The sequence below is a fragment of the Dreissena polymorpha genome, chromosome 9 (assembly GCF_020536995.1).
Source record: "Dreissena polymorpha isolate Duluth1 chromosome 9, UMN_Dpol_1.0, whole genome shotgun sequence".
Taxonomy (NCBI): domain Eukaryota; kingdom Metazoa; phylum Mollusca; class Bivalvia; order Myida; family Dreissenidae; genus Dreissena; species Dreissena polymorpha.
Genome location: NC_068363.1, coordinates 52,734,434 through 52,760,798, shown reverse-complemented (window position 1 = coordinate 52,760,798; position 26,365 = coordinate 52,734,434). Strand labels below are relative to the sequence as shown.

Here is a 26,365-nt window from a genome sequence, read left to right as displayed (position 1 = left end):
ACAAACAGGTATATTTGAGAATACTGGGGCAATCTATAATCCTAGTCTCAATTATTAGGCATAATCTACCAATCACGTCCAGGGTATTTTATCTTATTTTGGAAAAAGGGCCTCGCCTTTTCAGGGGTGGCGAAATCAAATGTCCGAGTTGCCCGAGTCGTACATTTGCTTGTCTGGGCAACTGATCTTTTTCAATTAAGTTGCCCGTGGACAACCAGTCGGGTCGAGGAATACAAAAAATACATCGAATTAAAGCCGTAATTAATTTTTACAAAACCGGATGTTGACACGCGATTACATTGTCAGTGCAATTTGCGGAGCAATGAAGCTATAATACGGGCACTCTCCTGCGCAGTGATCTCTCTTATTCTATAAGAGACCGGGAGCATGTGTCCGGTCCGGAGAAAATTTAGCCGCACCAAAAAAACAACAACATAAAAACGACATATAGGATGATGATCATCCAACGAAATATGTATCATGGAATCTTATTGGTAAAACTATACTTAACTGACCAATTATATCCATTTAGCCATTAAAACAACATAAACTAAAGTAACAAGAAGTATCGAAAATAAAATTGCGGTTAACGGACACTGACTTGTACAATGTAAAATGATAACATTTTTGGAGACCAATGGCGAGTGCATGTTATAAAGATATCACTAGAACATTGTTTATATTTAATAAACAACCTTTTTAAAGCCATGCTTCATAAAGAAATGCATTTTTTCATGACCTTATCTACTGGAAAAATATGTCAAAGCAATCAAGATCTTTTTTGTTAGAACGCAATTGCCGATACTGCGACTGAGTTTGAAGTAGGTGTTGTGTAACCAGTCGGATTTGCTAATTGTACGTAACAAACTTATTGCAAACATCAAAACAATGAGCAATTTCATTTTCATGATGTAGAAAGGGGTTTGCTCTTCGAGTTTTCAACTTTGAAACAAATATGATTTGTTTGCATTCATTTCACATTTTGCCGGTCGCCGGGACCGACATTCTGGTTAAACCTGTCGGACCAAATGGAAATCTGCCGGTCAGGACCGGCGGACCGGCAATTTTGCCAAGCCTGAACATTAATCAATAAATGCGTTTATAGTTTATATAAACAATAACGGACAAGTGTAGTTCAGCAACGGACAAGTTAAATTTCTTAAATGGTTGTCCGTTGACAAGTATATTTTTTTGAGATTTCGCCACCCCTGCTTTTTTAGGGGAAAAAAATAGCGCGAAACGCCAGATTTTGTGGAAAAAATAGCGAAAAACGCCATTTTGGGGAAAATTTATAAGGAAAGTCTTAAATAATCAATTTAACATATTTTTTAAACAAATTCAAGGCAACAAATAATTTAATTATGAAATATTTAATATTTTTCTATTTTCTACACTGAATCAGGTTAACTTACATATGTATTTAAAGTTAATTAAAAAAATTGGGGGGGGGGGAGAGAATATGCAATCTGAGAATTTTACCTGAGGGGAAAAAAATCTGAGGGGAAAGGGCCGTTTTTTTAATAAATCTTTGCTAAGACATTGAATTATTATTATTGAGACATATATGTAAACGATATAAATGTGTCTTTATAGCAGAATTAGCTTCAAACACTGTAGTCTCGCGGTATTTAAAGAATATTCACTTGCGTCTAGAAAACATCTTCATATAACAGATACATTATTTAAAAGATAAACATATTTAACTTAACTTAATTGGATAATTGCCTTTCTATGACGAAAATCCTTCAATACCGGTATTAACTGCGGTACATGTAACAACAAAAACACTGTCTGCCATTGTTAATTATTTTGCGCCCAGCAGATTCGAGGTAAATAGGTAAACAGCCCTTATATTATATTAAGCATGAATAAACAAAGATCTAACCATTCAAAGTAACGATCAATAACATATATAACAACTGAAATATATGGAATTTAAGACATCAAATAAAACTAGAGCTTTGTCACAGACATGATAAATACCCTCACATGCCGCATTGACACAGAATATTTTGCATGTTGTCTTAAAAAAAACAGCGGACACCATGCTTAATTTTTAAAATGCACTAAGTGACCCCGTGACCTAGTTTTTGACCTGGCATGGCCCATGTTCAACTTGACCTACACATCATCTAGATACAGCTTCTGACCAAGGGTGGTGAAGATCGGATGTAAACTACTTGAATTAGAGAACGGACACCATGTGCAGTGTTTAAAACGCACTTAGTGACCCCGTGACCTAGTTTTTGACCTGCAATGACCAATGTTCAAACTTGGCCTAGACTTCATCTAGATACAACTTCTGACAAAGTTTGGTGAAGATCGGATGAAAACTACTTGAATTAGAGAGTGGACAACATGCTCAATGTTTTAAACGCACTAAGTGACCCCGTGACCTAGTTTTTAACCCGGCATGACCCATATTAGAACTTGACCTAGACATCATCTAAATACAACATCTGACCAAGTTTGGTGAAGATCGGATGAAAACTACTTGAATTAGAGAGCCGACACTTAATACGGACCAACCGACCGACAGACAAGCTCACTCCTATATACCCCCCTAAACTTCGTTTGTGGGGGTATAATTAGAATGCATAATAAATGAGCCTCACTCTGGGAAAATGGGGCTTAATTCATGTGCGTTAAGTGTCGTCCCAGATTAGCCTGTGCACTTTGACACTTTCCACTTAATATCAAAGTACTCTTCAAGCACAGTCTGATTTTTTCCTTTAAACAATCAATTAAACTATAACAATTCAAATATTGTTAGTCTGAGTTTTAAAGCGGGTATATACGATTTTGTGAAATATTTATGAATTTATATAAACTGTGTAAAAAACTTATTATATATATATTTCAATATAAATTAAAATAAAAGATAAGAAGAACATATGTCGAAAAATGCGAAATAAGCCAGATATTTAATTCTGAAATTGAAAACGGCTGTACAGCCGAATTCGCCAGCATGTATACCATACATGTACGATGTGCATCTAAACTTACGAGGGGTGTTCCAGAAGTTCGTGGATTTTCGCTATAACTTTCATTTGGTAACATAAATGGACAAACAAATAGCATGTTAAGAATATTTCGTTCTTTCCAAATCTACTCTCCAAATATCATGGAAATATATAAAACAATAAATATATATCAGAGATTTCAACATGTGCACAATGCGCACACCGACGCACGTGTAACGTTTCTGTTCAACGTCAATGACGTTATGAAGTTAACAACTGTCAAATCTTTTCCACATAATCACCTCCAACGCGAATGCACTTTATGTGTCGGGAAATCCACTTGTCAAAAGTGTCTCTATACCAGTCAGCGTCAAAAGACAACACGATTAGCTTTGCTGCAACTGTAAGTTCCTGTTTACTTGCAAAGCGAATACCGCGCAACTGTGATTTAACTTCCGGGAAGACGCGGAAGTCCATAGGGGCCAAATCCGGGCTGTATGGAGGACTTAGGCGCTGTAACGTGAAATTTGCCGTAAATTCTGTTTATCAACGACATTTAAACCAAATTTTAATTCGCGTAACGCTCATACTTATAATAAAATACACGCGTGCGCCGCATGTCGTTACTGAGGTCTCTATGGCAACGCGTTTCAAACGCGCTTTATGGAATTCATGCATTTTTAGCTTATATATAAAGTCCGTGATAATTGGTGTGTATACTATGTAAATTTCATTGACTTTTACCAGCAAACTAATAAGTTATAGCGAAAATCCACGAACTTCTGGAACACCCTCGTAGATTAACGGTTTATAATACAAAGACGAATGCTTCGGTTATTGTAGGAAAATATGTACGTCACTATCGGCTCGGGGCGCTAAATTGTCTTTGCTGCATTTTATGAAATTCGGCTTTAATGTATAATTTTTCTTGCCTATTTTGTGTTATTGTAACATATTTTATCAATATATTACAATTAAACACATATAAAAAATCGTATATACCCGCTTTAACAGATGAAATATTTGAGATTTCCTTTGCATCGCACGCAACATGTTTTTATTAAAACTATTTGAAACTTCAAAATATCCACTTCCAATAAATACGTCGACTGTGAAATATCTATAAAAAAAACAACACACAATAAAAATAACATTTTGTATTTTTACTGAACATTTTATGTAATGAACATTATAATGTGTCTCTAATGACAATCCAAGGTTCAACGTCATCAGCTTCATTCGCGAGCAAGAGGGGGATGCAAATCCCACATAACTCGATATAAGGAAATGTGTATGTTTGGCGAAATAGAATCTATGAGCAACGTATTTGCGTAGCGTATAATGTATTGATCAAATAAAAATAATTCAACTACATGTTCTTTTGGTGATGAATCGGATACACATATGTTGTTCATGTTAAAGATTATCTTATTAAGTTCTTTATTTTCTTACTGAAATATAATGGCTATCATCGTTTAACATTATGAACACAACAGAACAGAAAAATGTATTTACGACTCACGCATATACAGTTCATCGTCAAAATAACAATATATTAATAACAAATACACATTAATATTCATGCGTCAAAATAACCACAATTGGGTTTATGTATTTTTACTAATATAATATATGCGTATTGTGAAAACAAATATTGATGACAACGCGTCAGTTCACTATAGCTCGATTAAAGTAATGAGATGTTACCATCTCAATCTGATATTTGGTACACTTGCATTTTTTCTTTTCTTACAATAGAATTATATTATCGTCAAATTGAATGTAAAATTCAACTTGTTAAACAAGATAAAACGAATGATGAAGTTCCTAAAAATGTAACTTAGCGACAACGATTATTGAACAAAAGCACTATTTTATATATTATCTGAATCTTGCTAAGATAGAGAAAATTCGAATTCTAAACTTCCTTAATAACGTGCTAATAATTAACATAATTATAAACTAACGTTATGCAGCAATTACTGGTTAAGCATGGTGAACGGACAATAGTAATTTTAGACATGATCTATTTTCAAACAAAACAATTAATAACATCTTCCATAAATACAAAATCCTGACTTTCAAAGACAGACAAGACGCCTTTCCTACATTATATCTTTTACATATAACACGATTTTCGATTTCGCCAGCTCATCGGTGTATCTCATATTAAAAATGTATGACACAAAAATGGATATGATAATATAAAAAATAATTCATCATTGTCTTTTTTCTGACAAACTTTTAGATTCTGTCTTTAATTATTATATAATTGTAATCCCGGTTTCTTCTACTCATTCAAAAGTAGGCAAGGTTCGTTCATTACAAATGTTAATTTCATTATTTATAAAAGAATAGCCCGAATACATAATACATGTAATGCATTTCAGAGTGTAAAAATGACAAGTATAAATATCCATGCAATTCATTAAAAACAATTAAATTATCAAATAAATTTGCAGAATGCACACACATCACTTAATACATATATAATTCATTAATCTTGTGATGAAAAAAGCGGTCAATGTTTTAGACATTTAAGTTGTCAATAAAGAGCATACTATGCTTCAGCATTTGACAATCGAATTCAACCGAAGTGGCATCCATATGAGTTAATGCACTTAAGAGACCTTTGCAGTTATTGTATAGACGTACACATATGCAATTAAATATATTTATACATTTAATAAAGAATATTTAAGAAAAACACTTATTTCTGTCCGAAAATCTGACATAATTTAACAATTAAATTACTTTGATTTGTTCTGAAAAATGATACATGTGCATCAAAACATTTAGATCATTTAGGAATGATATACAACCCTTCAGTGCTGCCACGAGTTTAACTTTTTATTTGAAAAAAAACCCCAACAACAACGCACTTTTAAAACGAAATTCACATTTTCATGTTAGATTTCTGTTACCACTTGACAGTAAATATTAAATTATATATTATCAAAACACATCAACTGTCTTAAACGAGTGCTGTTAAATTAGGGATGTCTCTTCGCATCCGTTGGTTGCTTGTTTTGACAAAGGTGAAGCAGAATTTGCTTCAGAATTTCACGTCCGCGTGGATTTCCCAACATCTGGCGTATGTCCTCGTAAAACAGTGAAATGACGTCATCGCCAATAATGACGGGACTTCCTGTAAGCCACACTGGTAACTCACAACTGCTCAGCACAACGCAATAACTGCGTGCTCTTCTTTTCAAAACTTCTTGTACCATAGCAACCCTTTGTTCAAATTCTCGGGAAGGATTTCTATCTTTCAGCGCAATAACGAAGTCCTTTGAGGCATTCATGACATCTGTTACCCCCTTTAGTAGAGTAAAGCCAGGCCGAACATCTGTTGAGTTTATGGTAACGGATATTCCGAGTAATTGTAAATGGTCTCGCAAATATCGGTAGTGATCTGTCAGCTTGTCGTCATTGTCATCGCACAACAGAAACACATCGAATTCCTCATGCATATCTTCACTGGCTGTCTCATCTCTTCTATCCACGCTGAAGTCAGTAACTTATCAATGAACTGCAAAGCGTTTTTGACTTTGGCAACATCATATTCACCCTGTTCGAACGCTTGTAAGCAACCTTCTATATGCACCTCAATATATTCAGTCACCTCAAGTTTTTGACGACCGTCGGGTAAACACGCTATCAGATTGAATGCAAGAATTGAACCGTCATAATCGCCTAGTTTGACCTGGGTTGATATCATTCTCAGAATAACATTAAGTTTCTCCCCCGGTTCTTCCAAAATATTTAAAAGATCCTTGTAAACTTTAATTAATTTGTCATAGGTTTGCAATTTGTCACTGAGAAATGCTAGATCGTGTTGTGTTTGTTTTGTTTGAGCCTCGCGTTTTTGTAAGCTTTTAAGTGTTGGAGCTGTAGACCAGCACGATTCGGTACGGTATTTTCGCGACCAAGTCTGAAGATATTTCTAATGATAATTTGAGGTAATTAAACATTTCATCTTTATAATGCTCATTCCTTTTGAATTCCATAATGCAATGTGCAGCTTGTTCATATGCATTTGCTAAATGCATTAAGGAACACTTCCCATCGTTTTTGTCAAATATGATTTTTTTTTAATGTGTCATTTGCTTCTTTTATATCCCAGATTTGTCACAGAAATAATCCTTTACTGTACAAGGCAGATCTATTTTGTGATTCCAATGCCTCGTTGAATGATGAAATATGTCTTTTATATCTCGTTTATATTGTATCTTGTCAATTTTAAGCACCTCTTTCGGGCTTTTAATAACCTTGTACAAATGATCAATTTTTGACCTTCTGTCGTGTACCGGATTTTTGCTCTCAAATCTCTTTGTTAATATGTCTATTTCTAATTTTCTTTTTAACACCAGAAAAATGTGCTCGTGTGCCGATGACGTCTGATTGAACTTCAAAGCTCTCTGGTAAAGTTCGACTGCCCTTTGGATGTTATTGACACTTCGAAAATATTTCCCACACTTAAACAAAACGTATACGTCATTATCACATACTTTAAGGACCTGTTCAATATACGTGAGTGACGTGTTATCGCATTCTTTCTCATGTTCTGGCAATATGTCGTTTAGTCCATTAGGAATTTTTTTTACATGTCTTACCGCTATTAAAGTCAAGCTTCCAAATTCGGCGTAAGCCCGTGCTTTGTTTACAGTAACTTTGTCGACGTTCTCATTGTCTTCACTGTTTGTGATTTTAAGCAATATGTCAATAACACGCTTGTAATTCTTATCGGATCAATCAATTTCCTCTGAGGAAGTTAAATTTGACAAAGATAGCAATCGACCTTTTGCCAAAGCTAACCCAAAATTCCAAATGCATATGCTTGTTTTCCAAGCCGAAGGCGGTGCAATAATTGTTTCAGCATCTGCTATAATCTGTTCCAAATGTGAGACCGAATTATGGTAAAATTTGGCACCAATTCTACAATAACCGTATTCAAGTTCAGCATGTGCTTGAAGAACACGGTGTCGTTCTTCATTTAATTTGTGTAATTTCTTGAGGATTCCTTCCACTTCACTGAACTTTTCTTCGTATTCTAAATAAAAATAAGCTTGACCCGTTAACGTTATAATGTTTCCTTCGTCAATTTCGAGAGCTCCTTCGATATGCTCATCAACATTCGACCTATCATTATTTAGGAAATACAGAGAGAGAAGATTGTGATCAAAGCTATTCTCCATAACTGTTCTTCCATTTTTATCACTACTATTTTCGTTTTTTATTTTTTCAATAGTGATTTTGTTTTCAATACAGTTTTTCTCCATTTGTTGGAATGTTTGTGAAATGATGAGTAATGGTTTAGATCGCTTTGATATTGTTTTAGTATATCCATTTCAAAAACATAAATTAATGACCTGCTAAAAGCTTATCCTCCACAAACGTAAAATACTCGATCATTTTAAAATGCACACTGCTTAATGCATATGATGATTTACCTAAACATATTGTCTGTGTTTTGCAATCTTTCAGAAAAAAGCCGCCATTTCATCTCTGATTACACCTCGCGAATTTCAAAGCCAAGATGAGCGTAGGTTTGCAACAAGTTTTATTTTTTCTTTATTAAAGCACCGTTAAAGTATAAATAAGTGTTTTGCGTATTAAGAAACAGAAATAGAGAGAAATAGTTAGGCACTGAGAATCAATTGTAAGCGGGCAGACAGAATTTTGATTGTTGCAATTTCGGTTTAGGATTTGAAAAAAAAATATTGCTTCTAAACTTGACTGTCGTTGGTCACTGTTCATTGGAGTATATCATGTATCGTGTGCTCTCTCTCTCTCTCTCTCTCGTGACTTTACCTTCATTTCAGTGGGCTATTCGTCAAAAAATAATTATATTAAATATAATTTTTTTAACCTTAAACAAAGCACATTTTTAGATCATAAACAAATTTGACAATTGACTAGCATTTTTATGTGATTCAATACCAATCATACAAACTAATAACAAAACTTTATAAGATAAAAATTACAAATCGGACTAATTTGACTTTATGATATACAATTTGTATCTGTTTGTGTAATGGATGTACTAGTATTGATTTAGCATTTAATGCGCATTTACCGATTACATTTTTTAACTAATATTTTCGATGTTCTTGTTGTTTTCTAGTCACATTAAAATTACCCAATATCAACACAATACCGTAAATGAGCATATTTACTACAGTGTACTAGACCACTGGATTAGGCATATTTTATAAGGGGCTGCATTTTCCCCTTCGTTTCTTTCATAATCCGCCAATGATTTTTGCATGTTTAACCTTAACCGTCAAACAGATTTATTTCCTCTATCAAGTACATTACCGGGGTATTTATCAAAATACCCCATACAATTGGTAGTAGTAACAGATGTGTTAATAACAATATAGCCTTAAGTTTACATCGATTTTACCAGTATTACGCAATCGCACAATATATTTGATCGCATTATCTTCTTTTTCAGAAAACCACTAGCTCGCGCACATTTTGCAGTGTTTTAAAAGGCTACGACTAATTTTAGTATAATAAATTGGTTTTAAAAGCATATTGAAACTTTAGTCAAGAAGGAAGACTTATCTAAACGTGTTGTTCATTTGATATATTTCTCCTTTGTTTGTTTTAATGCTTTTAGATTTCAAGGAGCTTTTTCACCTTTGGTAAATTGACAAAATTAGAAAAAGTTGTTCCAGATTCGCACATTTTCGTTTTAGTTATGGTATTTGTGAGGAAATACTAATACTGACCATTAGCCATGCTCTAAAATATCTATTATATGCAGCTTTTGACGATTTAAAAACCTGAAAATTATAAAGCGTTGCAACGCGAAACGATTGAATAATTTGGAAAGTTCTATTGTTGTCGTTATATTTTGTGAAATTACGAGGATTGCTTATATAGTGAAAAATACATCTGGTCATAGCATGAGCACGGATAGTCGAATGGTCTAAGTGGGAGACTTTTTACTCCAGGACTCCAGGGGTCCGTGGTTCGAGCCCAGTTAGGGTACTTTTTTTCCTTTTTTTAATTGTATTTTTTTACTGGAGATGTTTAGGTCCAATGTTTAAATTTATCAATATAATCATTTAATGACAAGCTTCAGTACTTGCCAAAATCTGTGAAAAGGCCCCTTTAAACTCTCGAAAATTGTTTGCGATACAACATAGAATTAAAAAAAAAGCAAACAGAGTGCACAACCTACTTACCATAAAACGTATCTGTAAAAATACAGCGGTAATAAGGTTTTTCTTTAATGCGTGAAGTAGAACGTTGGTGGAGGTTGCCGTTAACTAGTGCGCATGCGCACAAATTCAACCTGTAAGAAGTCTGCTATAAGTCGAGCATTTCTTTGTCATACATGAAACCTATTACCGGTACGCGTAATTGTCAGTTATTTCATAATAATTTATTTTTTCAACTCCATTGTCTTAGTAATACGTAATTAACATTTATTCAAATTACGTACAAAATGGTCGTATCTCGACAACAATTATTTCACCGTTAGATTGTGATGTACACATGTATCAGCATTTATTTAATTTAGTAATGGTTTGTTTTCCTCTGCTTTTGTTTCAAGAGCAGCAAGGATTTCGCATATTTATGGATGACAAATATCTCAACGTAAGCTTGAATCCCGTATTTGTGTAGGCCACTTAAGACGGGGGCGAACCGGCGTGCGCATCCCCTATCATTTCGCGGGCCATACATAAATGGACATATATAAAGCGAAAAAAAATTAACGGATAAATATGCAATTCGCTCCTAACTTTCCTATAAAGTTTGTGCTAATTATACATGTTATTTCAATCGGTTCAGGCGATGACGGTTCTAGTTGGAGAAAGAGGAGCGCATACGGCGTCTGCTGTATACATGTTTAATTATGTTTATTTAGTTTAAACCTTTTTTTATTAGCTCGATTGCATCGAAAGCCTCATGCTTATTGAAACGCTCTCGAGTTCGTTTCCTGGGCCTAAAACCAGTACTTGGTGTCTTTTGGGGAGATCTGAAGAACGCTCCGACCGTGGGGATCAAACCTATGACCTCCCGGTCGCTAGGCGGACACCGTAACACCACGGCGACCTTTTATGCTTATTTTTTTCTTGATGTAAGTTGGATTTTTTATTTATTTTTTTTTTATGAAGGTGTAAACAGTGGAGGACTAAAATCATCCTTTTATTTTTCACTTAACACTTTATAAGTAACAATTCTTCAATAATATATTAACTCTTACTTCATTTAAGTGTTTAGTGAAATTTGGATATAAAAGACAACTACACTGTCTGATTCAATATCACTGTCTTTGTAAGTATTCTCTTCCTCATATAGATCAGTTACAATATTATTAAAAAAATATGCTTGTCAAATACATACCTCCCCTACATGCCGATTAAAATATACTAATACTACAAATAAAAAAAGGATTGAAGGTGATTATTTAAGTATATTTTTTCCATGTTTAATCTGAAAATATCTGGAAAAAAAACTTATTTGTTACCGCTTCTGATTGACATCTCTTGTTGCCTGCTTACTTTTAAGTAATTTTTTAAGTATATTTTTTCCACGTTTAATCTGAAAATATCTGGAAAAAAATCTTATTTGTTACCGCTTCAGATTGACATCTCTTGTTGCCTGCTTACTTGTACATAACTTAAACCATTGACATCGCTTGTTACCTACTTAATTGTACACTACTCAAACCTTTGACATCTCTTGTTGCCTACTTAATTGTACATAACTTAAACCATTGACATCTCTTGTTGCCTACCTTATTGTACATAACTTAAACCAACAGTCGCATAACCACTGTTATCGATTTTTGTGTAATGCTACTATTATATGTATAATTTGTAAATAGTCAATTGTAAATGGCAATTATACGTTAATTTTTTGATCTTATGATCACATGAAATTAACAATAATCTTCCATAAGAAATCTAAAAGTGTTTCATTACGTGTGTTTTTTTGTTATATATAAAAACAAAATTATTTATTTCGTATTAACTTGATATTGGTTCATTTCTGCATTTAACAAATGCGTCCAATGAAATAGCATAATTTTAATACATTTTTGTTATTTAAAAAAATCAACTTAATAAATTTAAATAATATTATATTGATTGATATCTGCACTTAAAAATATTACAAAAATACTTAATTTTAACATAACTGTTCGAAAGATAATGAAAAAATTTACTATCCACTGATTGCATATGTTCTTTTATTCTTTTTATCTTTGTAATGTTTAGCCAAGCTACCATTACATTCATTGTCATTTTCACCTTTACGTTTTTCTCTGTCTATTATGTTTGTTTTTTAGTTGGGACCAGTGGTTCATTGTGTTTTCTTCTCACTTCTGTGATTATTTCTTTTCACTTCTTCATATCTATGGAATATTCATCTTTGTGTATCCCTATTTTTTGTTTCCAATTTTTGTTTGTATGTATGGACATCCTATGTCTTATAAGAGAAACAAACTGAACATGTTTTAAGATAGAAACTAACTGGACAAGCACACACAAACTATCATTAACATCACCCTCCACTTTTTTAAATGATTAAATTATGTACTTTAAATGTTAAAGGGCTAAACAACAAAGACAAACGCATTAAAATCTTCAAATGGTTAGACGATAAAAAATATAGTATATGCATTTTACAAGAAAGTCACTTGACACATACTTTAGCACAAACCTTAAAAGATGAATGGGACGGAGAAATCTATCTCAGTGGAGAACATACTAATAAACAAGGCATTGCCTTTCTGATAAAAAATAATATAGGGGTCACAGCCGATAACTTTAAGGAAATAATAATTGGCAGACAAGCAAGTATAGATATCAAAATACACGAAACACAAATAACATTAATCAACGTTTTCACATTTCCACATTTTACGAAACATTACAATCCTTCATAATTAATAACCAAGATAAAAATATTATAATCGGTGGTGATTTCAATACTGTCCTGAACCCATTATTAGATAAAAAGAATGGAAACCTTTGTACTCATACTAAAAAAAGAAAAATTTTAAATAACATAATTGAAGACTACAATATGATAGATATCTGGCGTACAATATACCCAAACGAAAGCAAATTCACCTGGCACTCAAACACAAAACCAACAATATTTTGTAGATTAGACTATTTTTTAATATCTGAATCTCTTTGCAATATAATTGACACATGTGACATAAAACCAGGATTCATGACTGACCACTCTCTAGTTGAACTTAAACTGCACAACATACAACCTGAAAGAGGCCAAGGATACTTTAAAATTAACAACAGCATCTTATTAGATACACAATATCAAACACAAATAAAACAGGAAATATTAAATACAGTTCAAAATAATAAAGATGCAAACCCAAACACCTTATGGGAAGTAATTAAAGGAAATATACGTAACACAACAATTAGATACACATCATTTAAACAAAAAGAAACACACAAACTTGAAACTGAAACCATCAAAACCATTGAAACACTTGAAAAACAATTGCATCAAACAAACACAAATGATACCACCGACATTGAAAATGAAATAACATTAAAAAAACAAATATTAGATGGAATCTATCATACACATCTCAATGGAATAATACTAAGAGCGCGTGCACAGCATGTTGAACACAATGCAAAAAATACAATATATTTCGCAAACATTGAAAAACGTAGAAGTGAACAAAAAACTGTACACAAATTAGTAGTCAATGGCAAAGACATAACAAACAGAACTCAAATACTAGAAGAACAACGTTTATTTTTCGAAACCCTCTATAAACGAAAAATGTTGAAAATAACACCCTTTTTAAAAATACACATCACGCTTTAAACCAGGAGGAAACACAACTGTGCGACGGATTGCTTAATGAATATGAATGTGGATTAGCCCTAAAAGAAATGCAAAATAACAAAAGCCCAGGATCTGATGGCATCACAATCGAATTATATAAAATATTCTGGAATGATATAAAAACACATCTAATTAATTCACTTAACTACTCATTTAACAACGAAAACTTAACTACGCTACAAAAACAAGGTATTATATCACTTATTCCAAAACCCGGAAAAAACTTAGAATCCTTATCAAACTGGCGCCCGATTAGTTTACTGAACAATGATTATAAAATTGCAACTAAAAGTATAGCAAACAGAATTAAAAAAATATTACCATCAATCATTTCAAAATCTCAATCTGGTTTCATAAAAGGACGTTACATTGGTGAAATCGTTCGTCTTATCCAAGAATGCATAAACTATTTCAACAATTCAAATAATCCTGGTCTAATATTCTTTGCAGACTTTGAAAAGGCATTCGATTCGCTTGATCATTCATTTATGTTCTCTTGCTTAGAAAATATGAACTTTGGTGAAAGTCTCATTCAATGGGTCAAACTATTCTATACTGATATTTACAGTATAATCATTAACAATGGCTTCTTTTCAAACAGTTTTAACATCGAACGAGGGGTTCGACAAGGATGTCCACTCTCATCATCGCTATTTATTATTTGCATCGAGTATCTATCACATCACATCCAATCAAATAAACACATAAAAGGCATATCACTAGAACCTGACGAAGAAATCAAACAATCCCTATTTGCTGACGATGCAACTTATTTTTTAAATGACAATTACGATTCTTTCCATAACCTAATAGAGTCGCTAACCCTTTACGGAATGACATCGGGTCTTAAACTAAACAAAAGTAAATGTACTGTGCTACGAGTAGGTAAATTAAAACAAAGTAATGTTCAATACAAAAAAGAAATGAAATTTAATTGGACATCCGATGAAGCCACAACGCTAGGAATTACTTTCACAAATAATGAAAAGGATACAGTTCTTAAAAACATACTACCTAAATTACAGAATTTTAAAAACTGCTTAAAATCATGGCATCATCGTAAACTTACACTTATCGGAAAAAACACAGTATTGAAAACGTGTGCACTTCCTAAATTAATATATGTTTTAACAGTTCTTTAAAATCCACCAAATGATGTTATTAACGATATAAAATCAGCAATATTTAATTTCATATGGGACGGTAAGCCTGATAAAATAAAAAGAACTCAGTTAATTTAATCTGTAGAAAATGGAGGCATCCAATTAACGAACATTGACTCATTCTTGAATGCAATCAAATGCAGCTGGGTTAAAAGATACCTAGATAATACCAATACGAGTAAATGGAAATTATTCTACCAGAAAACCCTAACAAAATATGGTGACTCCTTAATCTTTGAATGTAACATCAGCAATACTATCTTACATGAAATTTCAAACGAAAATATATTTCTGTCTGATGTTCTATCAGCGTGGAGTGATGTCACTCATAACTTAGAAACCCAAACCAGCAGTAAAACTATTTTATGGAACAATAAAGACATAACTTCAAACAATAAGACCTTTTTCTATAAAGACTGGTTTGAACGAAGCATTAAATATGTCGACCAATTATATGACTACAGAATTAAGGATTTCTACTCTTTTGATAATATATGCTACATATACGGAATACCTTCAAATAATTTTCTGAAGTACTACACACTAATCAAAAGCATACCCATACATATTAAATCTGAAATCAATACAAACAATACACCATGTACTCAAACAACATTTGTAGAAAACATACTTGGAAGAAAAAACAAAACAAATAAAATATTTTTCACAATACAAATTAAAAACCCTACAGAAAACTCCAAATACAAAATAAATGGCAAGTCCTCTTTGGAGAAAATGAACTTAATTGGAAACACATATTTACCATGCCATATAAAGCAACTTTTGAAAGCACACTTAGAAATTTTCAATATAAATACATCCATAGAATTATAGCTACAAATAAATATCTCTTTAAATGCAAATGATCTAACTCAAATCTGTGTGACTTCTGCAGTGAAAACATCGAAACTATAGAACATCTCTTTTTTTGGGAGTGCAAACACATCCAGCCTATTTGGAATCAATTAATATCTTTTCTTGAACAACATCAACTAAACGTTAAACTATCTTTCTTAAATGTAAGTTTCGGAATTAACTCATTTAAATCAATAGACTGTAATAATATTGTGAATTTTATGGTAATATTGATGAAATATTTTATCTTAAACATGAAGTACAAAAAACAAGTATCAAATTTTAATTGCTTTGTCCATAGTCTTAAACTAAAAATCCAGATTGAGAAAGAAATAGCCCTCAGTAATGACACATTACAAATCTTTGAACAAAAATGGAATCGGATTAAATTCTCATAATGGTTTGTCCACTTATACACATTTCACTCTAATGTTAGTGTATCTCTCTAAAATAGTTTTGTTTATTTTTTTTTATTTTTAAATTTTCAATCTGACAAGATCATTGTGAATATACAACAAAACACACAAGTCCAGTATGCTTTCTTCCGACTTTATACAACTCATCATTTGTCAAAACTATTCCTCTGTTGTTTCTTTTCTCTCCAAAAAAAAAATATATATAAGCATATCTTGTAAAACATGTCTGAACTGTATTGCTTTGTACAATCACTATATTGTATGATCATATACATGCTTACAATGTATGTTTGATATTGAGTAAAAAAAAAAAAAAAAAGTTGGATTTAGCCCTGCAACTGTTATCGATTCGATATCAAATATAAATTTAATGATTATAATACGAACCTTTTTAGACGTGTTATGTTTCTGAATCAGAACGCCTTCACTTTCTAACATCATAACAAATTGTGTTTCCAATAAGTAATAAAAAAGCAAGTGCAAACCTGGCTCAAAAGTCAAAAAGACATTGCGCCGCATTTTTAATGGCTCCATCACACAAGACTTCTTCCTTACTTGGTTCTCAAATACTAGTACAACACTTTGATCTGAAGTTTACGTGATGAGGATGAGACGAAAGGGCGAAATATATATATCGATAACCGGCTGTACAATGCCATCTCGACCCACGTAACTACGTCAAAGATGTCCTCACTAAGATTGTGCAACACACATAGTGACGCTCGCAGTGCCGCTTTGGGTAGTACGCAAGAACTACGTGACTATAACGTCAAAATGTGGATTTCACGTAAGCATTATGGATTTACAACATCCACACGGGTTTTCTCTCGTGTAGATATTTGACTTCCATTTGCTTCCAGGAATTGAATGTATCATGTCAGTAAACACGTGTTTAAGGAATGTTAATAATTGGCCAGAGGATACCGTCGCTGGAACCTATAGAGCAAAAGCACAAACAGCAGTCTAGCGACAGTAAAGCTGTTTGTGTAACAATGAACCTGAAAATTCATGTGCAGAAGCTAAATCAATTCAAGGTAATATCAGACACGAGGGCTTAGAGCAGTCGTCTGTAGAGTGGTTAAAGGACTATCCTATATTTTTACCACGAACAAGGACACATCTGTCTTATATATCTTGTCACGTAATCGTTCATAGTTCATAGACGACACATAGTTACTAACAATGTTCAATACTCTTATATTACCGGTATGTAGCCTATCATTCGATATCTCGTCATGCGCGAATTGCCAAGATGACGAGTTTTGCATTAACTCCAATTTTCTCGTGCCGCGCATGGGGCAAGTCGGTCCCTCTCTATTTATGTTAATTTCTCTGCATAATACAGGATAAAATATTCAACAACACCATGTATCAGTTTCTAGTCCAATTTAATGTCTAACATACTTAATATTTTCAGTTATACAAATACGTTGTGATTGCTACATGATCGTATCTTTTCGATCCGTACGTCTCCAAGTCTAAACGCTAACTGTCTTGTTTCCCTCTAACATCTGGCCCGTGAAACTTAGTTATGAATCCCATTGGTCAGTGTTCTATGTGTCTTTATTTCTAATTGGCTGAATTACAATCTGGAGAAGTCACTATTCAAGTATGCACACGTTAATGAGCGTTGTGGTACAAATAATAAATAATGCAAATACAGCCTAAGGCTTGTGTCAACAGCATTGTAACCCCTTTGTTGTTAATGCATACTCGCTACTTATATACTTGTCAATATTTCGTACATAAAGAAAACCCAAATATTTCACCCAATTTCTCATCATTATTTGACACAACTTATCCTCTCAATTTGATTTTTATGTATTTCAGGATACAGAAAAATCTTTAAGAATGTAAGTATGGAAGTAAACGAAAACATATTAATACATACGATGTAGAAAATCAAACACGCAAACATGAAAACATCAGTGACTAAAACATATATATGATGAAAATCTGCATATTATTAATGAAATTTTTATCGAATGTTTCTGCTGAAATAATAAAACGTCGGAATATTTAAAAAGTCAATGTCAATCACAATGAAGTGGAATGTGTCACTGGTTTGGGAAATCCAATACGAATAGTGTCCATTTTTGACATCTTTGCTGGAGGTGATGTGGCGTCTAGGTGAAGAGATGAGACGTCCGGTTGGAGAGTATTTGACATCTGGTTGTAGATGGTAACATGCAGTCGATTGAAACGACGGCTTCCGAATGAAGACGATGATGGTCGGTCGGAGAAGCTGTTGGTCCTCGGCTGTTGCACGATTTAGAATACTTCAAACGTTTATTATTTATAGTTCTGGAGAATGTCTGCATTCATGACTGTAGTATTATAATTAGTGTTTATGTACATGTAATAAAGGTAACACACATATATATATATAAGTTCATAGACGATAAAATGTTCATCTAATATATGTACAAAGTACGCGCGATTTTTCATCATCAAGTCCATTCATATCATCGTATCTTTAAAAATCATTTTCGACGATGCGTGAAATGTCCATTAACAGTCCACTCGTTGTATGGTACTGATGCTGGTTCACAATTTGGATCCATGTCGACAATGTTGGATCCTAATTGAAGTCGTCTGTTACGTCATCTGATTCTCGACGGATACATCGTCGTCGAAGATATCGGTATGTCGATGACATATTCTTCTTCTTTGTCGGGGTGTTAAGATCTGATCACGATCTCAAATGCGTTATGAACGCATGTTGCTGCAGGCAAACCACGCCAACGATGTCAGGAGCGCTGCTTTTCTCCTTAACTTGTATCGCATTGGCAAATCTTATAGGGTCAATTACATGAAATGATAAACGGGCCTTTTATTTACATGTTAATGGAATTTGCTATATAAGCACTCAGATTACTATTCACACCTATTATAAGATATACCCAAATAAAATTAATGTGCTAAAGGAACGCGATTCTCATGACGCAAATTTATGATGTGTTATTTAAACTATACGCGTTTGTCTATTCTATGAAATGCATTGTGCTTTATTATGTTTTATTTACTTGAGAACAAACATTTACAAACAAAATCCCTTGTCTTAATGTAGGTATTCTTATAAAGAAACGAAAAAGAATAAACTAGATATTCGATCAGTATCAAATTTGTAATGAATCATAGCAATATAGTTGTATCTTTTACATTATACTAATAAAAGGGACACTGCTTTGTTTTTAAGGATATTTACAAACTGTATTAAAATGTTATTTATGCCTAAAATGTTGTTTACCTGAGCGCTGTAGGGCATAAGCTAGCGTTGGTTAATGTCGTTGACAAGTGCGTTGTCATAAGCGTGTCAAGGTAAATAATACAAAATGAATATTTCCTGAGAGAAGGCGAGGCCCTGTCTGCCTATTTGAGGGTTATTTATACCAATTTCGTTACGTACTCGCCCAATTCGTGACCCACGCCTGTCATCAAGTAATGGGCGTCAAACGTGTGTATCTTGGCGTTCATAGACAGATAATGTACTTACTAATTGTTTGTATGCATTTTGCGAGTCACGATTCTTATATTTTACGCATCGGAATGTCGCGTTTTTTTTCTCTTAATGTACCTATTAATTGTTTATGTGCATTTTGCGAGTCATGATTCTTATATTTTCTGTTTGTTACATATTACTGAAATATATCTATTATATCACCCGTTGACTTAAATATGACATTTTCATTTCATTCTAAACCCGTAAATCAATGCTAATGACGATACATTATCAAAATCGGACGATACCGTCCTCTATAATCCTGTTTTTACATATATACTACATATACATTCAAAACATATTTCTCTATATACAAAATTTTTGGGGTCTTTAAGTCTCGACATCTATCTCGCTTTATTTTTTAGTCCATTCATTTACATGTGTTCAGCCATTGTCTGAAGGCACGTGAAAATTGCTTTCTTCATTGCGTTATTTGAACGTGAAGTCTTTTTTGTCAATTTTCGTTTTTTGTGTTTTAACGCTACCGCGTCAATTTGCATCTGATCGTCTGAAGAATCATTTTCAAACCTACGTACAGGTGAGTTTTGTGAATTACCGTTATTGTAATGCATCGTATCTGATTCACTGGAGCTTGACTGTATATCCGCGAATTGTTTGTTTCTCAAATGTTTTTGCAGTTCTGCAAGCGGAATATTTTCCTCGTCGTCCGTATTATCTCTAATCTGTCGGGTCTGTTGCGTAATTACAGGTAACCCATGTACTGAGTTATTTGAATCGCTATCAGAAGATAATGTGTCGTCCGCAAAGGCTAAATTTGCTTTTCTAATCGGGCGCGTTAACGGTTGATTTATCACTGGCCATTCATCGATATTTGCGTGCCTTATTTGATCAGCGTGAACTTTAATAGTTGAGTTGTCTAACTGATTCTTTATTACGTATGTTAACGGCGACTTTTGTTCGATTATACGATAATATGGCCTCCATTTACTGTCTAATTTATTTGTACGTTGAAAGTTTTTGTAGTAAACGGGGTCATTGATTTCGAATTTAATATCTTTCGTATTTTTATTCGCATAATCAGCTTGTCTACGTTTCGATTTTTGAATTAGGGCACATACCTTTTTAAATGATTTGTGTTGTTCTTCTAATATTATTTTATGATAATCTTCACCGTGATATTTACGTCTAGGCTTTAACAAGTTGTCTATTGGAAGAATAGGGTCTCTATTAAAAAGTAAGAAGAACGGTGTGTGCTTCGAAGTCTCGGATGTACAAAATCTCATTGCCGCTAAAGACATGTTTAAATGTACGTCCCATTGTTGTACATTTTCTTGAACCCGTTTTGATAGTATATTGTTCATAGTCCCATGTGAACGCTCGTTCATGCCATTAGACGCGGGATGATATATTGTCGTCTTTACGTGGTCAATGTTCATTGATTTTAATGTTTCAGTGAAAGCTGTGCTTGTGAATTCTTTTCCGTTATCAGTTATAATTCTTATAGGACAACTATGACGGCAATAAATCTCGTTCATTAACAGGTGTATTACGCTATCAGAAGATTTATCCGGCGACGGAAATGCCTCTATATATCCTGAAAATTGATCCACGAAACATATTATATATCTATTTCCGGAAAGCGTTGTTGGGTATGGACCGCATATATCTATGGAAACAACTGAAAACGGAAAGGGCGGTATTGAGGTATCCGACGATATGGGAGCTTTAATTGCTTTTAAGTTTCTACTTTGACATATAATGCACTTAGATACATAATCATTCAATTCTTTGAACATTTTAGGCCAGTAATATTTCTCTTTTAGTGTCTGAAAAAGCCTTTGAGACCCAGGATGTCCGTTTTCATCATGGTATTGCTTGACAACTGAATCAGTCAGGTGTTTAGGTACAAACAGCCTGAGAGTAGGTTCCTCATCTACGTTTGATATGTAGTACAGTATGTCATCAACCGTTAAATATCTATCATCTTCACTCTTGTTCTGTTTCCCTAATCTTAATCTCGCTTTAATCTCAGATATATGAGGGTCTTTTTCTTGTTCTATTTGCATATTAAGCCCTGATAATATTATCAATTATTTGCTTGTGGTCAATGTTTGTAGAGTCGATTACGTTAATTTCGCGTGTTTGGTCTTGTTTATTTATTTGCGAATTGATCGTAAAATGTTTATCGTTAATATCTAATTCTATTTTTGTTTGATCGCATTGATTATTCCTTATTTTGGTTTTTGGAGGTCGGCTTAAAAAGTCGGCAATAATATTCTTTTTTCCCGGTATATATTCAATTTTGCAGTTGTAACCCGCTATACTTAAGGCCCATAATTGTATTTTCTTGTTTTGCATCGGACTTTCCAATAAATACTTAAGCGGCTTGTGATCACTCTTTATAACAAATTCAGCATTGTGTAAATAATGGTGCAATTTACTTAGACTGTAAAATATGCTGTAACATTCTTTTTCAATGGTATTATATTTGCATTGTGTGGGGCTTAATCTGTGCGATATGAAAAATATTTGCAAAAAAAAAAAAAAATGAAAAATATCGGCTTTTCGCCCACATAATCCCCGGTCTCGTTACTGTCGCATTTTTGAGTCAAACAGGCTCCGACGCATTTATCAGATGCATCCGTATACAGAATATAACCTTTTTTTGGATCAGGGTATGAAAGATAAGGGATTTGCGTAAATGAGTCTTTTAATTGTATGAAACTATCTTCGCATTGTTTTGACCATTTAAATGGGACATTCTTTCTCGTGAGATTAATGAGAGGCTCGACTACTTCTGAATACGACGGACAGAATCTCCTATAAAATCCTGCAGCACCTAAGATAGATCGTACATCGCGCACGCACTTTGGCCTAGGGAATTGTCGAATCGCTTCCACTTTTAACGGATCCGGCCTTATACCATTTTGATCTATGATGAAGCCTAGGTACCTAGTCTCTCTTTGTAAGAATTGACATTTTGATAGTTTTAGCTTTAGGTTATGTTTACTGAGACTCTGTAGTACTGTATCTACGTGTGATAAATGAGATTGCAAGTCAGGTGAAAATATTAGAATATCGTCTAGATACGCCACAGCGAAGCTCTCACAACCTTTGAGTACTTTATTAGCCAATTCTTGAAATATAGCACCGGCAGAGGAGGCACCGAAGGGCATAACATTAAATTGAAATAGACCCCTGAATCCCGAAGCGAAAGCCGTTTTTTCTCTGTCCTCTTCCTTTATAGGTATTTGCCAATATCCCGATATCAAATCTAAACTGGTGAAATATTTACTTTTACCTAATAACGCCAATATATCATCTATTAATGGTAATGGATAGGCAATTGGTTTTGTAATTTTGTTTAATTGTCTAAAATCATCACAAAACCTTTTCTCGTCTTTATTATCTTTGTTTGAGTCATGGTTATTTTTCTTTTTATCTACTAAAACAATAGGGAAGCTCCACGGACTTCTTGATGGACTTATTATGTTTGCGTCTAGCATTTCGTCGATGGCTTTATCTATGAATACCTTATTGTTTAATGGTGTTCGATACGGCCTTAATTTAATGGGCGGATGATCCCCTGTATCTATGGTAAATTCTATCGCTGAAGTTTGTGTTAATTCTAAATTATTTCTTGCGAAGAGAGTTCTGTGTTTTAAGAGTATCGGTAGAATATTTTCTTTTTGATTTTCATCTACACGTAAATCTGATAAGATTTCATCTTTATATAAACCTGATTTCGGCTGATTATTTTTAATAACTTCTTGTACTGAGCGTATTTCATTATCGTTTACCGAATCTATTCGCCCTATGGCACAGTGTCGTCTAAGCCTTATTGTTTTGTGCGTATTGTTTATAATTAAAATGGGAAATTGTCTATCACGCGTTGTCTTGACGACTGAATTAACAATTGTTAAACCGGGTTCATTATCAAAGAAAGAATTGCTTATTCCATTGAATTCATAATTCGTATTTGAACGTATGCAGTTTCTTTTAGCTTGAGCAAAGAGTCTATAGGCAGTTTGTGGTTTTAACACAGTATGTCTAGTTAATCTCGCTATCGTTGAAAGATGTACATCTTCTTCTAGGGGTACATAACAGTTATCAATCCTCAAACATCCTAAATCAAAGTATAAACGGACACCATTATTTTGTAAAAAGTCTCTTCCTAAAATAACATTTCTATTTATGTTACTTACTACAAAAAACATGTGCTCTTTATATATGCTCCCTATTTTGAATCTCAATTTTACACTTCCGTGGACATGTAATGATTTTCCGTTTACCGACTTTAGATTTACTTTTTTAATTATCAGTGCGGGTTTTTGTTTTAACATATCATAAGTACGTTTACTCACGATGCTGACTTCAGCGCCCGAGTCTATCAAGCTCCTAAATTGATAACCACCTGTTGAAATAACACAAGAATTTGGACTACCACACAAAGCGATATTATATGTCTCGACTTTTTCATTCTTACCATAGACCCCTTTTTGGTAAGAATTTCTTAGTTTTTTTTATTAATGTACGTTTTTCTTTGAGTACATTCTCTACTTAAGTGTCCTAATTTACCACAATTCCAACAATCAATTTTATCTTTCCAATTTTTGTCATATTCGTTATTGCGCCCGTTACCGTTTTTATCTATCGTATGACAGTTCCGCCCTACCGTATATGCACTTATCTCTCGTTGCCTACGGCGACAGATTTCAATAGAATGACCGTGTTTCTTGCAATATGTGCAAACAATAGATGACCTAATATAATCGATATCTGTCTGAATATTATCGGTCGTAATGTTATCAAGTCCATTTATTTGTGATCGTAACTCAAACCTAGCTCTGACACTTTGCTCATGTATAGCGCTTTTTAAAGCATTTGATAACGTTGCATGATTTTCGCGCATTAATTTAAGTCTCAAATAATCGTGCGATAATCCGTCGATAAAAATTTCTACTAACTGTTTTTCTTTATATTCTAAATTTCCTTCAATATTTTCGTATGCGTCAGTCGCGAGAGATAAAAGTCGTTCAGCGTATATTTGAACATTTTCGTCGGTCTTTTGTTTAGTCGTCTTTAATAATGAGAAAGCGTATTGTGGGTCTTGAATTTCTGCAAATCTTAATTTAAGCTGTTCCTTTAAATCTGTCCACGTCCCTGTCGGATCATCAGTCAAAAAACGATGTATGTAATCACTAACAAGCCCTTTACTAGATTGGTAAGCAACACATTTTAATTTATTCTCATCTAAATTGGTAAGCGTTCCATATTTTTCTACATTTTTAATCTAATTTTTGAATTCTTTTGAATTTCCATCAAATGATTGTACCACCTGTGAAATAGTCTGAGTTCTTATGGCGGTTTTAACATCTTTAATTTGTTCATTTAAATTTTGAAATAATTCAGGGATTATTTGATTTGCCATTTTGATACAAGCGTTAGGAAATAAAACAGTCACTCACCGGAAGTTGCAGAATATGTGCGGTCTGATGTCGTTGTTCCCGGCTCACGGTTGTTGTTACTGGTTACATGCGCGAATTGCCAAGATGACGAGTTTTGCATTAACTCCCATTTTCTCGTGCCGCGCATGGGACAAGTCGGTCCCTCTCTATTTATGTTAATTTCTCTGCATAATACAGGATAAAATATTCAACAACACCATGTATCAGTTTCTAGTCCAATTTAATGTCTAACATACTTAATATTTTCAGTTATACAAATACGTTGTGATTGCTACATGATCGTATCTTTCTCGATCCGTACGTCTCCAAGTCTAAACGCTAACTGTCTTGTTTCCCTCTAACATCTGGCCCGTGAAACTCAGTTATGAATCCCATTGGTCAGTGTTCTATGTGTCTTTATTTCTAATTGGCTGAATTACAATCTGGAGAAGTCACTATTCAAGTATGCACACATTTATGAGCGTTGTGGTACAAATAATAAATAATGCAAATACAGCCTAAGGCTTGTGTCAACAGCATTGTAACCCCTTTGTTGTTAATGCATACTCGCTACTTATATACTTGTCAATATTTCGTACATAAAGAAAACCCAAATATTTCACCCAATTTCTCATCATTATTTGACAATCTGAAATGAATTCGCATATGGTGCTTCATGATACATGTACTTTAACTCATATGCTTCGAGTGCATGTAACCCAAAGCAATATATGTGTATATCAAATCGCGAATACTGATGGCTATTTTCGGATAAGGCTTGTGTGCTTTGTGACATTTCGTGTAGTATTGCTTGAAAATATGTGACCATTTCTGTGAACAGATGCGGTAGGTATGCGTAGAAAGATTTCAAATGCATTCTCATCCACAAAGCACAGCTAATAAATTTGACTTAGCAAATGATTACATGTATACAGACGCCCGCTGTCGAAAAACAACCACATTCGGTCTCAGCAGACCTTGACTTTTTTCCGCTACAATCATGTGTTGTTGTCTTTGTATAGTGAACATTCCATTTTGTTCGCTCATCATTTTAACCGTTACTTCACATCTATGTATACTTTTAAAAATGGCTAACGTTTTGCATATAGGGCATGCCTAGCAATTATACAATAACGACTTCAGAGTTTTAGACAGGGATAATTCGGATCATTTTCCGGTTTCTTGTGTGTTTGTACTTCCATAC

General features: G+C 33.6%; 1 protein-coding gene across 3 annotated transcripts in view; it reads right to left on the bottom strand.

Moving 5' to 3' along the window:
• Positions 1-26,365, bottom strand: part of LOC127843800 (protein DEK-like) — a 45,854-nt gene that overhangs the window by 3,748 nt on the left and 15,741 nt on the right. The gene's annotated exons all lie outside the window — the stretch shown is intronic.